The sequence below is a fragment of the Peromyscus eremicus genome, chromosome 2 (assembly GCF_949786415.1).
Source record: "Peromyscus eremicus chromosome 2, PerEre_H2_v1, whole genome shotgun sequence".
Taxonomy (NCBI): domain Eukaryota; kingdom Metazoa; phylum Chordata; class Mammalia; order Rodentia; family Cricetidae; genus Peromyscus; species Peromyscus eremicus.
In genome coordinates this window covers 142,034,796-142,055,270 of record NC_081417.1, presented here as the reverse complement: position 1 = coordinate 142,055,270, position 20,475 = coordinate 142,034,796, and positions in this window count along the sequence as shown.

The window sequence follows — 20,475 nt, the reverse complement described above, 5'->3', positions numbered from 1 at the left end:
AGTAATAAGCCTGAGCCATCAGCCAAACATTTATAATTAATATAAGCTTCTGTGTGTTTATTTGGAATCAGGACAGAAAGGCTCCACCTCTGGTTACCTGGGGAAGGGAGCCTGGAGTAGGGACCATACCCAGTGGACAAAAAGCTTGAAGCACTTCATTTCAGGTGTTATGGGGAGCTCCCAGAGGTGGGCACACTTCTGTGACCTCAAGACCTTGCCATAGCCCTCAGCCCCACAGCCCACAACTCACAGCCCAGAGCTCAGCTCCTGCCAGCACTCAGTAAGATCACTTGTTCCCTGTGTCTGTGGCTGAACTGTCTGATATATCCTTCAGGGGACTTCCTCCGGGCTCATTATAAATTCTTACATGTTTTCTTCATAACACTCATCACTATTTGATCTTATGTAGCTTGTTGCTTTTCTCTAAATATCTCTGATCCCTCTCACACAGGATATAAGTAAGTCTTTCATCACTTCACAAACAACTATTAGTGTCTTAATGTCAGAGGGATTGAGTGTTTGGCAGAGAACAGAGAGACTCACACGGGATGCGCATGCCCAGAGGAGCAACCAAGTAAAGAAGCATATGGATTCTTGGGGGGCTGGTAAGTCAGGCAGAGAAGGGCAGGTCTAGGGGGACTGGGCAGGTAATCAGTAGAGTTTATCACTTGAGGGTAGTCCTGCAGGACAGTGGCTGTGAGCCATAAGTCCCCGTGGAAAGGGAGAGACTCCGTCCAAAGGAGCCACAGTATGGGAGTGTGCCTGGCTTGCTATAACATCATCAAGGAAGCTATGTGTCCAAAGCTGAGAAAAGGAGGGAAGGGAGATGAGGCTACAGGTCCCAGGGTCTTAGAGGCCAGAGAAAGATTTTAGCTTTAGTCTGGGGAAGATGGTAGCCATGGAGGGTGTGATCCAGGAATGAAGAGGTACCTGACTCGGCCTTTTTAAAAGGCTTCTCCTGCTGCCTAGTAAGAAGAGACCACAGTGGGCCAGTGGGGTTAGAAGAGAATGGGAGAGCTGGGCAGCCCCTCCCCGGCAATAATGATGGAGGATAGGGCAGGATGAATTCAGGATGTACCTGCTCAGAGCCTAATGCCCAAACAGAGCACAGGATATGGTGACAATCTCTATAGAGAAGGTGCTAGGAAACCCAACCCCCAAATTCCTCACTGCCTGAGCCGGCCTAAGTTCAGGCCTTGTGTGTATGTAGGGGTGTGCGTGGGAGGGTGCGAGGGAGTCCCAGCAGCAGATGAGACCTCAGGCTGAAGCCTGTCACGGAAGAAGCGTCTGCACCGGGGAGAGACATTTCACAGGCTCAGGCAGAGCTTCAGTCACACACACTTTCTTAAGGGTAAGGTAACCCTCGGAAGCTTTTTTAATGGCTGAAGTGACGGACAAAAGGTGAGGAGGAAAACTAAGCGGCTTGAGTTTTCTCAAATCGACCTCTTGTTTAACGCCTTCACTGGAGAGTCTGCCGGGCGGATTGGTAACACCATGCTGACTCGAGGGACGGAACACCAGCCAGGGAGACAGATTTTTAAAATACAGCTTTGAAGCCGTGGAGGTAATTCTAATGAGATAATCAACAGCAAAGGGTCCTCGGGGCCAATTAGCCTCCAGCTGTGGGATCGGTCTCCTGCCTGCTGGCCTTGGATCTTTGCTTCCGTAGCTGGCAAGGGATTCCCTTCTTGGTGAGCTGTGCAGGGGGCTGGGAAGCAGTGTGGGTGAGCAGGAACGCTGGGAAGTGCTGCGGCATGGGTGAGGGTCAATCCCTCCACACCTGGGTGGGTCATGAGTTTGAGATTATTAAAGAAATGAGAATGAGGACCAGCACCCCCCTGTCACCCCACGGTGGCAGTTGACCGTGGTCTCTAGGACAAGCGAGAGCCGAACCCTTTCACCACCTCCCATGATTCATCTACACTGTCAACTTTTCAAAAATATATTGCATTTGCTTATTTTGTGTGTGTATGTGTGTGGGCACCCGTGGGTGCCACTGCACACTGTGGAGGTCACAAGACGACTTTCAGTTCTCTCCCTTCTACCATCTAAGTCCCAGGGATTGAACTCGGGTTGTCCGCTAAACCCCATCAAAAGGACAATAAAGAGCTGGCATATGACTGAACGGGTAGAGGCACCTGCTGCCATGCCTGACCTTCAGTCATATTGCCGGCCCTTTATTGTCATTTTGATGGGGTTTAGAGTCACCTAGGAGACACACTTCTTGAGGGGATGAACTGAGGAGGGAAGACTCACCCTGAGTGTGTGCAGCACCAGCCAACGGTCTGGGGTCCTGAAGTGAATAAAAAAGGGGGGGTAGCCAACTGACCACCACCATTCCTCTCTCTGCTTCTTGATGATGAACAGGATGTGACGAACCACCTTGCCTCCCTGCCACCACAGCTGGAGCCATTCTTTACTACCACATCTAACACTCCATGATAGAGTATACTTTCAAACTCAGAGCCAAAATGAAGCTTTCTTTCTCAAGTTGCCTTTGTCAGGTATTCAGGTACTGCTGTGGGGTGTCTTCCTGTATGCTGTGAATATGTGTTGCTCTGATTGGTTGATAAATAAAATGCTGATTGGCCAGTGGCCAGGCAGGAAGTATAGATGGGGCAAGAAGATGAGGAGAATTCTGGGAAGAGGAAGGGATGAGTCAGGAGTCACCAACCAGACACAGAGGAAGTAAGATGACAAGGCAGAACTGAAAAAAGGTGCCAAGCCACGTGGCTAAACATAAATAAGAATTATAGGTTAATTTAAGTGTAAGAGCTAGTCAGTAATAAGTCTGAGCTAATGGCTGAGCAGTTGTAATTAATATAAGCCTCTGTGTGTTTACTTGGGTCTGAGTGGATGCAGGACTGGGCAGGACATGGGAAAACCTTCTGACTACAGGGTATCTAATACACAAACATCCCATGTCATTCTTTCCAAAACCCAGGAGACAACTGTTATCATCACTGAATCTAAACCTTAGAGAGGTGACAAGTCCTATCAGAGGCCTCCTGCCAGGCCTAGGCCTACATGCTAGCCCTGGACTAATGTTCTGTCTCAATGCAAGGGCCCTTGGTCCTTCTGAGTCCTTGAAGCTGAGGAGTGCGGTGATATTTTGTTGTACTCTAAAAAAACTTGCCTGAAGATCAGAGGACAGAGCCAGCCACGGAGTTAAACATAGAGGTCAGGCAGTGGTGGCACACACCTTTAATCCTAGCACTGGGGAGGCAGAGATCTGTCTGGATCTCTGTGAATTCAAGGCCACACTGGGCTACTGAGATTGATCCAGTCTAGGAGAGAAACAGAGCCAGGCAGTGGTGGCATACACCTTTAATGCCAGTATTTGGGAAGCACATACGCCATTAATCCCAGAACTAGGAAGGCTGAGATAGGAAGTGAAATGACTGGGTGGAGAAAGGTGTGTAAAGCATAAGGAGACAGGAACTAGAGGACTTTCAGTTGAGAACTCAGAGGCCTTCAGTCAGAGGATTCCTGAAGTTGGTGAGGTGAAAAGTGGCTGTGGCTTGTCCCTTTGTCTCTCTGATCTTTCAGCATTTACCCCAATATCTGGCTCTGGGTTTTTATTAAGACCAACTAGGATTCATGGAACAGAGGAGCCTGGGGCTGGCTCCACAGGATGTGGGCAGGTCCCTGAGAAGAGTTGAGATCTCCTTCTTGGGTCATTTGTAAAAGCAACTGACTCCCTGGGAGGATCAAAAGGGAACACAGAGTTGCATGATGGGATGATCATCTTGGCTTTGTACTTGGAGGCATTTAGTTGGAGTAGCTGGCTGGGACCAAGACCACAGGGAGTTTCCCACTCTTCCCCAAGGTCTCAGTAGGGACTGCTGGGAGGCAAAGCTTTCAGAGCTGATACCTGGGCACTCAGCTGCGAGAAGCATCACTGTTGATGCCCTCCAGCCCTGGGATCAGAGTTCATGACAGAAAGGCCTGGATCTACCCACAGCGGGTGACCCTGGACCACGAGCCAACAAGGAACAAGGGACAGGACCATGTACTGTTTCAGAGCATCTCAGCCTGATTGGATCATCCCTAAGACTTCAGTCCACACTACAGGCGTTCAGTGGAGATAGGGAAGTTCACCTTGGCTGCATTAGAAGGCCACACCAACCCAGAAGGAACCACTTTGACTACTGACATACACACCATTTCCTTGTGCCTTCACGGCTTCCTGCTTCTCTGTGCAGGGCGGGAGGGTGGCACCAGAGACAGAAAAGGAATGAGAAGCTGATCATCATCTTTGTGAGGCCAGCAGGGGTAAGATTCATCCTCTACAACCCCCAGAGCTCTCCCCATCTGTCCTCTGCCTTTCCCACCACTATGTGTCTCTTCCTAGACACAATGCCCGTGACTCAAGCGCAGTGTATCCCCAACTCAGCATATTTGGAGCTGAGCTCATCACTTGTCCTCGGCCTCCTCAGTCATCATGATGGACACCTTGATAGAACCTCATTAGTCATAGGTTGGGAAATTAAGCACCTCCATCAGAGCTGGCTCCCTTCCAGAGTGACTCTCCAGGTGCTGTACGTCATTATTCATCTACCAGATGTGTCCATCATGACTACATCACTATTCATCCACCAGATGTGCCCTCCAGGATGCTGTGTTGCCCACCTATTTCAGCTGAATAGATACCCTGACACCTCGCCCAGCCCAGCCCTCCCCTCAGAACAGGTCAAGCCAGTAAGGACCAGCTGACCAAGCAATGCCCATCCAGGGCCTTCTGGATGATTCTGATCTCCCATGGGACAGTCAGAGGGCCTAGGAATAAGTGTCTCTGGCTATGACTTTCTATTAGTGGTCACTAAGAATTGGGGTACAAACACCCCATTTCCCTAAGCCTTCACTTGCCGTCACTCTGAGTGTTGTGGTCTGGGTCCTATACTTTTCCCCAGAAGAACCAGGCTACAGATACCCACAGGGGCAGGTGCCTAGGCTGGACCATGCCCAAAGGTCATTGCCAGAGTGACTCAAGGAGATGTCTCCAAGACAGACAAGCAGAACCAAGGCTAGAGAAGACCATAGAAGGACCTGAAGAAGTGAGATCTGCCTGAAGCTCTTGGGAAGGGATGATTCAGGGACCTGCTATAGAACAGGAGAGTGAAGTGAGGTCCTTGGGAGTGAGGTGACTCAGAAGCAAGTCTCTGGGCACACTGGACAGTGTGTATCCAGCAACTCCCCCCAGATCCATTTTCTGCTAACGATTCTACCTGCTGCCCCAGAGAACACTAACAGCAGTGCCATGCACAACAGCTAAACTGTCTCATCCAGAGCCAAATGTGACACAAAAGGCTGTCTCCACACACGTGAACATATGCCACCAACAAGAACTTGTCTATTAAAGGCTTGGTCCCCAGAGTAGCACTATCGGGAGGCTGTGGAACTATTCAAAGGCAGGGTCTGTGGGAAAGCATGCTGGCAAACACTTGTAATGCCGGAACTCAGGAAATGGAGTGAGAGGATCCTGAATTACAGGCAAGCAGGCACTGCATACCAAGACCCTGTGGGGCTAGGGAGGGAAGGAGGGAGATGAAGGAGAGAGGGGAGGAAGGAGAGAAGGAAGGAAAGAGAAAGAGAATGGCCTGGCGGGAGGTCTTTGGGTATGATGAGCATGTCCTTAAAGACCTAAAAGCAAGGGGTTACTTAACCATGAACTGCAAACTTCAAAACTGTTCCCAACATTTATTAATTTACCAAAAGTGTGCATGGTATGGGGTGTGCATCACGGAGTGTGTGTGGCGGTCAGAGGACAATTTTCAGTTGGCTCTCTCCTTCTGTTGTGTGGGTTCTGAGGATCAACCTAAAGTCCTTAGGCATGCTGACAGGCTCCTTTGCTGACAGAGCCCTCACACCAGCCCTTTTTCTTTTATAAGTTGACAGGTGTTTACCACGGTGACAGTAAAGGGACCCGACACAATTATGAATACATCGCATATGTGTGTGAAGTGAACAGCACCTAATGAGTGAGAAATGTCCCCCATAGACTGGGGGATTTGAACCCTTGGTTTTTAGTTGGTAACACTGTTTGGGTTGGGCGTGGGGGTGTAGATTAAAAGCCTTTCACCACTTCCAGTTTGCCCTCTGTGCTTCATGGCTGTGGTTAAAATGTAAGCTCTCAGCACCTGTTCCTGCCAACACGCCTGCTGCTTGCCAGCACCCAATCATGAGTTCTTAGCCCTATCAAACCATAAGCCCGAAGAAACTCTTTAAGATGCCTCGGTTATGGTGTTTTAACAATAGCAACAGAAAAGTAACAAACACGTCTCATAAGCAAATGGACAAAAGCAGAGGATGAGCACACAAAGGAAGCAAGGAGCGCTGGAGCCCAGGGGAGTGAATAAATAAAACACGGACTGATAGAGTGAATCTGAATCACCAGTGAGCCCTGATGGGAGTACACACAGGGAAAGTGGAAGGGAGGATGAGTGACAGGGCAGGAGAGGGGGCAGGTGAACTAAGAAGTGAAGGAAGGGATGGCATTAAGAGCTGGGGACCTATGAAAAATGACCTCATTAAGGGTGGGGCTGGTGAGAGGGCTCAGAGGTTAAGAGCACTGACGGCTCTTCCAGAAGGACTCAGGTTCAATTCCCAGCTCCCATGTAGCAGCTCACATCTGTCTGTAACTCCAGTTCTAGAGGATCTGGCTCCCTCACATGGACATACCCACAGTCAAAGCACCAATCCACATAAAATAGTAATAAATTATTTTTTGTAAAAAGGAAAATGATCAAATGGAACATGCAAGTATGCACAAGAAGGGAATGGAAGCTCAGATTTTAAAAAAAAATCACGCAAGGAAGAAATGGGAAGACAGCTGAATATACAGACACAAAGGTGAAGGTGTCCCCAGGGGGACACAAGGGGAAGATAAACTGAAGGGTAACAAACCCCTAGAAGACAAAATGAAGTGTCTCTGTCTAGAGACTCTGGGCTAAGGCCTTGGAGAAGTGTCACAGAAGCACCTTTCATGGCCTCATCTTGGATGCAATAAGAATATTATTTAGCCAGCACTGGCTGCTCAGCAGGATTACCCCTGGATCTATGGGAAGGGCTAAACAGAACGGACGGCATTGTTTTCCCAATTATGTTTGCAGATAATTACCTATTATACAGCAAGCCCCCAGCATGATTTTAATAATCGCTGTTTAAATAACACACTTCCACTTTCTCTTTACAAATTAACCTCCAGGAAGTATAATTAATGCCCACATGAGACGGTTTGTCATGTGGTTTGGGGTCGAGGGATGGTTGGAATCTGCCTCTGGAGTCCTCCTGTGACATCTCAGGGGCAGGTGGCTGGGGACAGAGCTTAAGTCTGGGGACTCCAAATCTGGGGGACTTGTATACCTCAAACAAGGCGCTCCCCTTGTGGTACTCAGTATGAGACAAGGGTGGTCCCCAGATTCGCAGGACATCACAACTCATGCTAAGCTTGGATCCGGGCTGGCTTGTTATCATCTGGACTGAGGTCCAGATTCACCTGGCTCTACAGTACCCAGCATGGTCTTTGGTATACAGTAGGTATTCAGTAGCACTAGTAGTAGTGGTGGTTTAGGTCACTATGGTCTCACTGCTTGCTGTGTGTTTTAGGGTTACTTCAGGTTGCCCCAGAACAGCCATGGTTTGGTGAACACACACTGCTCACATGTTCTCTGCCCTTGCCACACTACTGTGTCTTCTGACACACCTTGGACTGTCACTCCCTCCGTACCCCTGTGTAAGCCCTGTCCTGCTTACTGTGGGCTGTGCTTTTAACTATGAACAGAGAATCAGGAACACGGGCATGACAAACAGGACTGGGGATGAATGAGGCCAGGGTTACAAGCAGAAGACATGAGCCTCTGCACTGACCCTGTCATGACCTCATCAACAAGAAGTCAGTACCAAAGGAGCCAGAGACATGCCCAAGTGTTCCAGGATGCACTTCAGGAGCTGGAGGACCCAAAACACCCCAAAGCCATCCTAGCAGCCCATCACATGAATAATATGGTATCAGCATGAGTCTGTGATCCTGGGCTTGCTTCCTGCCCCCTGAAGTACATATAGTCCATTCAGTCCATTTTATCTCTAAAGCTGGAGGCCACACCTAGCTCAGTGCCCTCTGGGGGGTGAAAAGCCACGTCCCCTCACCTGAGTGCCCTCCTCACCATTCTCTTCCCTGGCCATCATCCATCTTTCATCATGATCACCACTCATCTCATCAGACCTGCTATGGTGCAGACATCGGGCAGATGGAAGAAGCCAGTCTCAGAGAGGGCAGAGCCCACCCTACAGTGATAGACAGGAGCGCAGACACCATCTCTGCCGGGAAAACAGGTGGAGGGAATCACGGTGGCTTAGTTCTGTGCCTGTGAACTTGACAACACTGTTGTTCACGGATCCAGTGAGACCAGGGCAGACTCTTTCACAGTTGAACTGACATTTGCCAGGGAATGATTGACAGTGAAGGTACTGGGAGCTTCTAGGAATTTGGGGAGCAAAAGAACCACAGTTTTCAGAGTCTGATGGATGCTGGCTTGGGCCTCAGCTCAGTGACGTCTCCTAATTTCTAATGTCTCCTGCCTTGCAGGAGAGTGGAGGAGTGTGGGTACCTGAGAAGCTCAAACACTCCAAATGGGGTTGGTCACAGCTGCTGTCACTAGAGTGAGGAATAAAGATCAGGAGGGCATCTTGGAGTTTGCTTCTGCCTCTCTGCCCTTTTGGGGAGTTCCTTAGTGACTTCCCGAGACACTCAGACAGTCCTCGTATGCCCTGATAAAATAAAGCACCGCTGCAGAGAGGTTTATCGCAGCAGCAGATGAAGAAGCAAGCACACAAAGTCTGTTCATGAATGGAGACCCTGGAGCAGAGCACTGTCTTGCCTAGGTCACTCTGTTCTGGGGACCAGCAGGTGAGGGTTCACTGTGACCCACAGCAGTGGCAGGGGGATGTCATCTTATCATTGACCAGATAAAGAAACTGAGGCTCAGAGTGCAGTCAATTCAATGAGAGATGCTACTGAGGTCCCGCTACATGGAGCCCAGAGGGACAAGGCTGAGTGCCTGCTGTAAGGGGGGTGGCACTATACCAGCGACATATCACAGGTAGAGAAGATGGAAAGTACATGGCAGCACTCATGTAAATCAGGTGGTTTCCATTGCCCTAATGAAAAGCTTGCCCCTGTCCTGAGCCTACCTGGCTTCTCAGAGCTGTGCTCTTCTAGGGAGACGCGCAACATGGAGAACATTCTTCCAAAGTTACAGTGAATGGAGCAAGACCCAGGGATGCTTTTTTCTCCATCTCCACGGTACCTCTTTCTAGCTCTCTGGCTCTTCAACCTTGGTTTCTTCCTCCACACGGTGAGGGGACAGTGGTGTCTGCCACCCAGGGCTGTTGGGAAGGCTGTGTAAGCATGGTACAGTAAAACCTCTGCTCTAGATCACTCTATGGATAGAAAGAACAGGGAAGGTAGCGGTGGGAGGAGGCACACAGGAGACTTTGATCTGCTGCAGGCTGATTGGGTTAACCAGGAACTAGATGCCCTTGCCCCAAGTAGTTGACCCCTGGGGGTGGATGAGAGAAGTGGTGGCTTTCTTGGTAAACAGAAACCCACCTTATGAGATTCCTGAGGGGTGCTGAGTTTAGGTTTATTTGGGGGCCTGCTTTGGACCTAACAGGTCAAGCATGACAATGGCTGGCTGTGCTGAGGATACCATGGCCACTGTAGAGAAGGTGACAGGGGTGGCTCTCAGATGGCACTGGCTGCTGTTAACATTCTTGACAGTCTTGAGATGCAGCAGCCTGCACAGTCATGTGATCAAACATATATCATCCCAGCTTATAGATGGGGAAATCAGGGCAGAGGGATGACATTGGCAAGTTGTTCCCTCACAGTTACACAGAATAGACAGCCAGCTGGATTCTGCCTTCTTGTTCTGTACTTTCAACTGCAAAGACAGTTCTTTTAAACTCTGTGTGTGTGTGTTGCATGTATATTTGTATATGGATATGTGTACTTGTGCATGCAAATATGTGTGCATATGTATACACACCTGTATGTGTGTGCATGAATATATGTGTGCACATGTGCATGCATGTATGTGAGGGGGGTGTGTGGGTGGGTGGGTGGGTGTATGTGTGGGTGGGTGGGTGATGGTGCATGTGTATTTGTATATGGATATGTGTACATGTGCATGCATGTATGTGTGGATATGTATACACACACCTGTGTGTGTTCATGAATGTACGTATGCACATGTGCATGCATGGGGGGGTGCATGTGTATTTGTATATGGATATGTGTACATATGCATGCTCATGGAAGCTTCCAGATGTGTGTCTTTTCTTCCTTGAACAACTCAGAATGGTAATTTAATTGCATCTAGAATGTTCCTCTGCTGATTCCATTTGGAACAGAACATGTCATTCCCTGGCTGTCTGCCCCTATTGTCCCTGTGGACAGCTGGCTGCTATTCCTTGGTAAGCGGGAATATCTCCATGGGCTCTGTTCAGACTTTCTCCATTTTTGCAACTCCACATTTGCCTGAGGCTGGTTTTCATTTCATCTCTCCTGCTCAGGATTTGTAGAGATGATTAATGTGGGAAGAGCTATTGGCTCTTGGTTGAAGGGACGATGTTTGCTTAATAGCATTAGTGCTATCATTAATATTGATGATAACTAATAGGCAGGAGAGTTGAGCATTTGTAGGGGCTCACTGAGTACCAAGCGCTATTGTAAGAGCCTTTATAACCAACTTCTTTTACCTGAAAATGTCCTCATAAGAAGAGCTGAAGGGGACCTGCTCACTGCAGGAAGGGGGCTGGGAAGAGGAGATTGGTGCTGAGCCAGGGAGGTCAGAATTCAGAACTTCATCTGGTCCTTTGTCAGTTTTGTTTTTGTTTTTGTTTTTGTTTATTTGTTTGTTTTTGTTTTTCGAGACAGGGTTTCCCTGTGCAATCTTGGCTGTCTTGGAACTTGCTCTGGAGACCAGACTGGCCTCAAACTCACAGAGATCCACTGCCTCTGCCTCTTGAGTGCTGAGATTAAAGGGGTCAGTCTTTTTTATCTTGAATGCTTCCCTTTTTGATCCTTAGTTTCCTACTCTGAGAAACATGGTGGGGGTGGATATGGGCTCTGTGGGACCAGGACAGAGCTAGAACTGGGAGAATAGGATACCCATATTCTCTGGAGCCAGGGTTGGCGTCAAGTCCTGGCACACATGAGCCTGAGAATTAGGGGAGAATGATGGTTTCCTGGGGTGAGGAGCCTTTTATGAACTGCCAGGAGGCTGTGGGGCACAGAGAGCTCAAGGCTCTGAAATCCCAGTGTCGTCTGTGAGCCTGTAACATCCCAGCAGAGAGCAGGGGACTCAGAAGCCACCAGAGCCTCTGTCCTCAGAGCAGCTGAGCCTAGCAGATTAGACCCATTTCCTACACAAGCATTGTCATGACTCCTTAGTGACATGTCTACATCCAGCTGACCCTACAGCCAGCAGCTGTCACCTGTCACACACAAGCGTCCAGATCATGGGTCTCATTTCCACCCAGGTTTGCGGGAGCCTAGTGCCTCATATTTGGTGAGGCCTCTCTGAACCTGAGAGACACATCATGGCCAGAAAGAACATTTTAAAAAATGTTCATTTTCCTTGTCTGATCCAGGGCTCTTTGCAAGTAACAGAATAACACACAGCACTTGAGGACAAAAGAGGTTGTTAGAGATGGGAAGTTGAAGAAATGGTTCAGTGGTTAGGAAAGACTCTGTCAGAGAATCTGAGTTGGGACCCTAGTACCCATATTGGATGCTCACAAGCCTATAACTCCAGTTCCACAGGATCGAACGCCCCCTTCTGGCCTTCACGGATAGGCACACACACAAGTAAATCTTTAAAAAGAAAAATAGTGAGGGGGAGTAGGAGCCTCAGGCTGAAGGCCTTGTGTGGGGGCCAGAGCTCCTGATACTGTGAGAAGATGAAACCCCTTGGATTGAGGGGGGTCAGAGGAGGAAGAATACCATTGAGGTTGCCCAGGTATTCAGAGGAAATATGGGAGAGTGATGTTTGGGAGTCAATGTAAAATATTTGAGATTAATAGTTGCTTTTTAGCAGATCAGTAGTCTACCCTTTTATCCTATAATTCCTATACCCCTCCCTTTTTCTTTTCAGAAAGAAATCCTTGGATCTAACTTCCTTTGCTTAGTTATTTCCCTGACCATGACCAATAACAACTTGCAACTAACCCCCCTAAACAATGACAAACATCCACAACCCACTGTGTGACCAAAAAAACACCCACCCCACCTCTTGGGAATGTGGGTGTCATGTTCTTAAAATTACTTCCTGTTGTCTGGGGACAGTGGCATCTTTAGGGGACCCTGAGAAAATTGGGATAATGGTCAAATCCTGGGAGAACTGGCTGCATCATTTGCTTTCCAATCTCTGTGTGATGGGAAAGTACAGAGCTTATCTGAAGTCCTGGCTAGAGTAGTCTGCAAGGCTGGATCACCTTAGCTAGCATCTTTGAAGTTGTTCTGGATACAGATTTTTGAGGAAACTGCAACAGAGGCATTCTGAGAGGCTGGATCACCTGGGCTATTTGTCTTTATTAGGTCCTATTTTTCTGAAAACATAGAAACTTTTAAAGGCAATGTATATTATCTACATTAACACAAGTATGGAATGTATGGTGTATATAAGTCAGCTAAAGATGATTTTTTTTTGTTCTATGTTTGGGCAGGTAAAAGGCATCTGTCAACTTTATAAGTCCATTTGGACTATATAACTGAACTGTAATATCAACTTCCAGTCATGCTATATGAAAGGATAGTATGTAATAAGTCACGAGGATTCTGTAGCCAACAAGAGTTATCATGTCTCATCCAGTCTCAGAGCTGTTCCCATGTCAAGGGATCAGCATATATGTCACCTGTCTTGTAGTTTTTCCTGGTTTCTTCCCTCATGTCTGAAGCCTAGATTTTTCAGGAAGTCTCCCTCAGTCAAATCTTATCTTCATTAATTTTGAAGGAATCCACAGCTTCTCGTTTCCTATGGAAACAAAGGTATAACCTCTCCCCCAATGCAACCCGTTTCCTGACTTCCATTCTGAAGTTAAGACATCCTTAAAATATGTAGGCTGGTTTAATTTAGCAGGTTTTTCTACAGTCCAGTGTCTCTCAGCAGTTGTTGTTTTTTGCTCATTAGCATTAAAAAATGTAAAGTTAATAAAGCACTACATAGGATCCAGACATCCTGTGTTATAATATTTCCAATCCTTAAGGGCCTTATTTTTTTTTATATTACTTTACTCTCTTTTTAAAGACTTTATTATTTTTAAACTATTTTTTCTGTGACTGCCTATATCCATTTTCTTTTCTTTCTTCAGCACCTAAGCACATTTTAAGCACACTATACCTGTTCAGACCTTTTTTGTTTCAACCTGGCTTTCTCTGCTCCTGCAGCCTTCTCTGACCATGTGAGACAATCCTGAAAGGGCCAGGCTACCAGCTGCATGGCTCCACTTGGCACACAGCGCTGGCAGCTGGCTCTGCCCCTTTGAGTCTGTGAGAGTCGAGCCTCATGCCTGTTATTCACCTCTGGGAAGTTGGTGGCCTCTGTATACCACGAGCACTGGGCCTGCTTGAGAGACTGCCATTGCTAGGAATCTGTCATCAGGCTCCCTGTTCAGAACTTTTGTCAGTTCTCAGGCCCTATGTGGCTATACGTGCTGCACGTTGGGCACCAAATGTAGTTGGTCTTTCTTTGTTCCACCAGCTCCCAAATAATGACTCGGAGACTTCTTATTAATTATGAAAGTTTGGCCTTAGCTTAAGCTTGTACTCAACCAGCTCTTAAAACTTAACCCATTTATACGAATCTAGATTCTGCCATGTGGCTCATTACCTCTCCTCCACACTGTATGTCCTGCTTTCCTTGTCTTGCTGGTGAATTCTGCCTCTCTTCTTCCCAGGCTTCCTATCTCTGCCTGGAAGTCCCGCCTATCCTCTTCCTGCCTAGCTATTGGCCATTTGGCTCTTTATTAAACCAATCAGAAGGCACCTTAGCAGAGATACATCTTCACAGTGTACAAAAATGTAGCATGAATCTTAAAAGTTCTTATTAATAAAATCAAACCTGAGCCAGGTATTGGGGTGAATGCTGGAAGATCAGAGAGACAGAGCAGGCCACAGCCACCTCACCTCGCCAGTTCCTCAGCTGTTCCTGTTTCCTCAGACTGGAAGCCTCTGAGTCCTCATCCAGAATGAATCTCAGCTGAACTGTGCTGCTCCAAAGCCTGAAACCTTAACCAGCTAAAAGCTTCTAGTTTCTGGTCTCCATGCCTTATATACCTTTCTGCTATCTGCCATCACTCCCTGGGGTTAAAGGCGTGAGTCACCATGCCTGCCTGTTTCCAATGTGGCCTTGAACTCACAGAGATCCAGAGGGATTTCTACCTCTGGAATGCTAGGATTAAAGGTGTGAGTGCCACCATTTTCTAGCCTTTGTATCTAGTGACTGCTCTGTCTCTGACCCCAGATAAGTTTATTAGGGTGCACAATATTTTGGGGAACACAATACCATCACAAAGATTATCCCACAACAGGTGGTAGTGGTTATGGTAGTGATGGTAGTGATGATAGTGGTGGTGGTGGTGGTGGTAGGGGTGGTGGTGGTGGTGGTAGGGGTAGTGGTGGTGGTGGTGGTAGGGGTGGTGGTGGTGGTGGTGGTAGGGGTGGTGGTGGTGGTGGTAAGGGTGGTGGTGGTGGTGGTGGTGGTGGTGGTGGTGGTGGTGGTGGTAGTGGTAGTGGTAGGGGTGGTGGTAGTGGTGATGGTGGTGGTGGAACTGATGGTTGAAAGGCAGCTTCAGGGCCCCCTCTGCCCAGCACCTACTCAGGTGGAAACAGTAAACACTGGCCCTGGCTGGGCTCTCGCACTAAGCACCTCACATACAGAACTTCAGCACTTCCACAGCCCTAGGAAGCAAGCGTTGTCTTTCCCTTACTCATTTATACGTTCTAGGCCACACAACAATCCCTCTCTGACTGCCCCAGGAAGTGTCGTGTGAGTGCAGTCGCCCCCCTCTGGCTGACTTAACCTGATCTAATCTCCACACTAACCTGTGTGGTCAGAATTCTTGCACCCATTTTACAGGTGGGGAAATGGAAAAGCCTTGTGTCAAGCCACTTGCCCACATCACACACCGAGTAACAGCTAGAGACTGGTCTGAATGTTGGCCACGGGAGTTCCTGACTCCTTCTCTCCTCCATACTCCACCAGTGAGAGGCTGGGGATTAGTGCCCCCCAAATGCAGAAGGAGCTACCTCCTGGGGCACACTGAGGGCTGGTAATTCAAAGATAGCAGCCACATCCCCCCTGTGCCACACAGTTAACTCTGGTCCTACCCCATGGCTATCTGCAATCCTCACCTGAGAGTCTGAGCTCAGAGAGGTGCATTCACCTTCCCCAGGCATTACAGCAAAGGAAGAGAGAGGCCCCCAGCCTGTGGTTTCAGCCAGAGGCAGTCCTGAAGCTTTCCTACCTGGGCCTTAGGAGAGCTAGAACTCGCCGGGCGGTGGTGGCACACGCCTTTAATCCCAGCACTCGGGAGGCAGCGCCAGGCGGATCTCTGTGAGTTCGAGGCCAGCCTGAGCTACCAAGTGAGTTCCAGGAGAGGCACAAAGCTACACAGAGAAACCTTGTCTCAAAAACCAAAAAAAAAAAAAAAAAAAAGGAGAGCTAGAACTCGGTTGGAACCCCAGACTCTGCCTCACTGTGGGCTCCTCTTCCTTTCTGTCATTGTCATGTGATGATGTCATGTGGTCTCTGGGTCATAGGAAGCAGCAGAGAGAGGAAAGCTTTTAGGAAGTCATGGTTGAGGACATGGCTGTCCTGGGGGGATTTTTCAGAGCCACAGGAGGCTCTGCTCACAGAATATGAAACCACCGGACGAGCAGCACATTTTTGATCATCTTAGTAAAGTCCCATCCCTCTGCTGCTGGGGGGCCAGTGCCAGACACTCCCTGCACCGTTGGTGACACACTGGTTTACTGAGACCTTACCTGTTTTTTACCCATCCTCCCACCACACACCTGCCACATCCCCAGCTTCCAGGGGAAAAAATGGAGCCTGGCACAGGGGCTGTTTGGGTGAGTGACTGGCTAGAGAACCAGTCTGTGTCTCCATCTAAATGGGAGAGACGACTGTAGGAGCTCTCTTAACTTCCCCTCCCCCCTCCACTTCTAAGGGCAATACTTGGGTGTACCCGGGAAGCAGGCAAGCTAGGCAGGGCAGCATAGGTATGGTAGGGCACCAGCAAGGTTGAAGCCCCTGGAAGGGCCTCCCAGCGCTGAGTGCCAAGCTCACAATGCCTGCCTCCAGCACTGGCCTGCTGTGCATGTGGGTGTGCAGCCATGGGAAGCAGGCTTTGCATACTGCAATGTGTCTGTAAATACCAGCAGATTATTCTCATTGGCATATGCTTATTGTCTGTCAAATGTATACAATATACATTATTTCCTCCAAGAGTGGAAGCTGCCAAGAAACCATCGCCACTGTTGGTGCCACTTATGTTCATTTGCTGGTTTGGGAAAGGGAGGAACAGGTGGAATCAGGGAGTCTCCCCACAACACAGGCAGGTTCTGGGCCCTTCAAGTGCCGGAAGAAACAGATAACTGGATGGAGAGAGACCAGACCAGCCACGAGCTTGGACCTGGGTGACAGTCCTGGGGTAAGTCCTGGGCTTCCTGCAGAGGGACAGAGTTCTGGAATCTGAACACACCTGTTCTTCTGGATCTTGGGTTGCCTCCCTGAGCCTCGGTTTCCATCTGTAAAGCTCGGGAAAGTAGCACCCTGTCCCCCGGAAGAGGGAGATGATAGGTACATTCAGCCAGGGCTCCTCTGAGCAAGAAGTACACATACTCCTGAACTCCTGATCCCTCCAATGTGCCCTAGGGCTGGGCAGAGTGGGAGCCATGGGCCCATTTCACAGATGCACCCAATGGCTGTAGTGTGGACAACCCAGGCACCAAGATCTGCCAGGACCCAACATCACTTTCACGGCTTCCTGTTAGATGCTGTCATGATTTCTATCCTATAAGGGACAGCCATGTCACAGGTAGTGGGTAGGGCAGACATTCAGAGTAGGGCTCTGCTGTGGGATGTATGGCAAATGTGTTGCTGATTAATCAATAAAACACTGATTGGCCGTTGGCTAGGCAGGAAGTATAGGCGGGGCAAGGAGGAGAATAAAGCTGGGAAGTGGAAGGCTGAGTCAGAGAGACACTGCCAGCCGCCACGATGAGAAACAGCTTGTGAAGATGCTGGTAAGCCACGAGCCATGTGGCAAGGTATAGATTAAAGGAAATGGATTAATTTAAGCTGTAAGAACAGTTAGCAAGAAGCCTGCCACGGCCATACAGTTTGAAAGCAACATAAGTCTCTGTGTTTACTTGGTAGGGTCTGAGAGGCTGTGGGACTGGCAGGTGAAAGAGATATATCCTGACTGTGGGCCAGGCAGGAAAACTTAAGCTACAAATGGCGTCCAACGTGGTGGCAAGAGTTTCCACCTAAAACCTGAAAAAAGATTCTAAAACGGAGCTAAAAACAGCTTCCTAATTGTCTCTCTCAAATGAGCGGCAGCTGCTGGTTTGAGCTATTGGCGGGTTCCTAGCGCGTGTGCTTGATCTGCAATAGGGCGGAAATGAGGCCTCTGCAAGTGGCACATTAAGCTGCATGGTGGATTTAGACATTGCTAGTATAAAACAAAAAAAGAAGTTTCTGGACTACATGCTGCTTGGATAAAAGCATAGACCCATGATAGCTCCCAGAGCTGGTGGTAAACGTAGCCATGTTGAGAAGCTGTGGGCGGAGCCAGCAGCCACAGCTGCTGCAGCTTAAAGCAATAGATTCACAATAAGACAGATTCAGATGTAATAGTTTACAATGTGTGTAAAAGATACGTAGGCTTGAAAAAGACAAAAAAGGTGATATATACAGTTATAGAAAAAAATACATAGTTTTAAAAAATAAAGTCTTTAAAGAAACAGTAAAATTAATATAAAAAATAAGCCATGTGAAGATGACTATTACACAGAGAATCTGGATTGTGTTGTCTTTGGGATTTTTAACTGCAGAAAAACATTTGATTGTAAAAGCTGTTGAGTTAAACCAATATATATATTTTAAAGATCTCTTGACTTCAAAATTTAGATGTAAGGATACGTTACTTTGGAAAAGAGTTTCTGCTTTTGTTCCCACAGAAAGCCAGAGGCTATGGATTTGTTCAAGATTAAGATACATCAGGTTTGACCAGCCAAGACCCCCTGAAGGTCTCCAATGACACCATGGCCCAGATGATCCAACATCCAGAATGGTTTGAAGGCATCTGGCTCAGACGATACAGCCTCATGGACTATTCCATAATTCTAAAATTTTCTTTGTTTCCCCATAAGATACAGCGCCCCCTTCCAGCAGGAAGTAGTAAGAGAAGCTACACCCAAATTCCCAAATTATATGTAATTTTACTTTGTTAAGGTTAAATCCTTCCTTTTTGAAAAAAAAAAAGGGGGGGGAAGTGCTGTGGGATGTATGGCAAATGTGTTGCTGATTAATCAATAAAACACTGATTGGCCGTTGGCTAGGCAGGAAGTATAGGCGGGGCAAGGAGGAGAATAAAGCTGGGAAGTGGAAGGCTGAGTCAGAGAGACACTGCCAGCCGCCACGATGAGAAACAGCTTGTGAAGATGCCGGTAAGCCACGAGCCATGTGGCAAGGTATAGATTAAAGGAAATGGATTAATTTAAGCTGTAAGAACAGTTAGCAAGAAGCCTGCCACGGCCATACAGTTTGAAAGCAACATAAGTCTCTGTGTTTACTTGGTAGGGTCTGAGAGGCTGTGGGACTGGCAGGTGAAAGAGATATATCCTGACTGTGGGCCAGGCAGGAAAACTTAAGCTATAGGGCTCTCTAGTCCTAGGACATGGACTTGGTTATCAGCCCACACTCCAATTCTTGGGACTGCTCATCAGCCAACACTAAGGAAAGGTGGACATGGCTGCCCTTCCCCCACTTCACTCACAGCAGCAGTAAAAGCCTACCAGGTGAGATGGATCTTCCTGCCTTTAGGACAAGCTCAGCCTGTCACCCATCCCCCTTCTCCAGAGAGGGACTTAGGGGTGGGCCCACGACCTTGATGACCACAGAGGCATGAGAAGAAATCTTCAGGTGGTAGAAGTCCTCCTGGGAAATATTTTTTGTTTTAAGCTTCATCTCCCAGCCCTCTTCTCAACCCAAATGTGAGATGTGATGTTTGGAGATGCAGCAGCCATCTTGCAACCATGAGGCAACAAGCTAAGGACCAAAATTCAACACAGGCCAGGATAGTAAAGGAGGAATAGAAAGAGCCAAGACCTTTGTTGACATTTCCTGAATGTGGCCAAGCTGGACAGCCACTGCCTACTACTGTTTATCAGGGGACATTTATGTCTTAATCAGTTAAGCCAAACTCTTTGCTCTTCTGAACATGCTGCCCAACACATCTCAGGTCAGGAAGTGGTAACAGTGTTCCAAGGACAAACGTGCTGACTGATGCCTTTGCCCCGTCACAACCATTCATCTAAGTCCTGGGCTCTGGAATCCCACAGGGAGGGGTACATTTCAGAGAGCTTTGCAGCTCCCAGATGTTCTGTGAGCAGAGAAAGACAGTGAATCCAGTTACCAGGATGTCAGTAATAGGAAGGGTCCTTCACACCTAAATAATCAACATGAAGGTGAAAGACCTTGCAGACTGTAAAGTATCCAGGTGAGATGTGAGATTGAGCTCTGACAAGTGGAAAACTGTGGGGTAGAGGGGTGCAGGTGGAGGGGTGAAGGTGGAGGGGTGCAGGTGGAGGGGTGCAGGTGGAAGGCAGGGACTAGAGAGCAGTCTGTCCCCAGGCCTCAGCTGTTTTGGTGCAGGCAGCCAGGGCTCTCTCTCTCTTCCCCAGACACTGAAATACAAAGCTGGAGCTTTCTCATGTTCTCCTGAGAAATTATCACCAGGAACCAAAGAAAGATTGCTGTACCTGCACCCTTCTCCATGGTGATATTTTGTAAGTGACAAAAAGGGGGAGGGGTGCTGGGAAAGGGGCAGCAGGAAATGAGAGGAGTGTTGGGGCAAATGCTTTTCCAAATGTCAGCTCCTGCTTTTGCACGGAAACTGGATTAAAGGCTCGTTACAAAGGCATTTTGCCATCAGAGTGAGAGATCCGTCTCCCCAAACGCTTTGCTCTGACAGTCAGCGTCAAAGAGTTTGACAGAACTCATTTTTCCATCAGACGTATGAGATCAAGGTAGCAACAAAACCCGTTTCACGAGGAGCACGGGGCTCACTTACCTTGATGGAGGGGGCAAGAATTCCAAGGGGAGCACCGGGCTGGCTGCTTACTCTGATGTAGGGGATGGATGCCGGCAGAGCCCAGGGTCATTTGTCCTCTGGAAATTTCCCTGT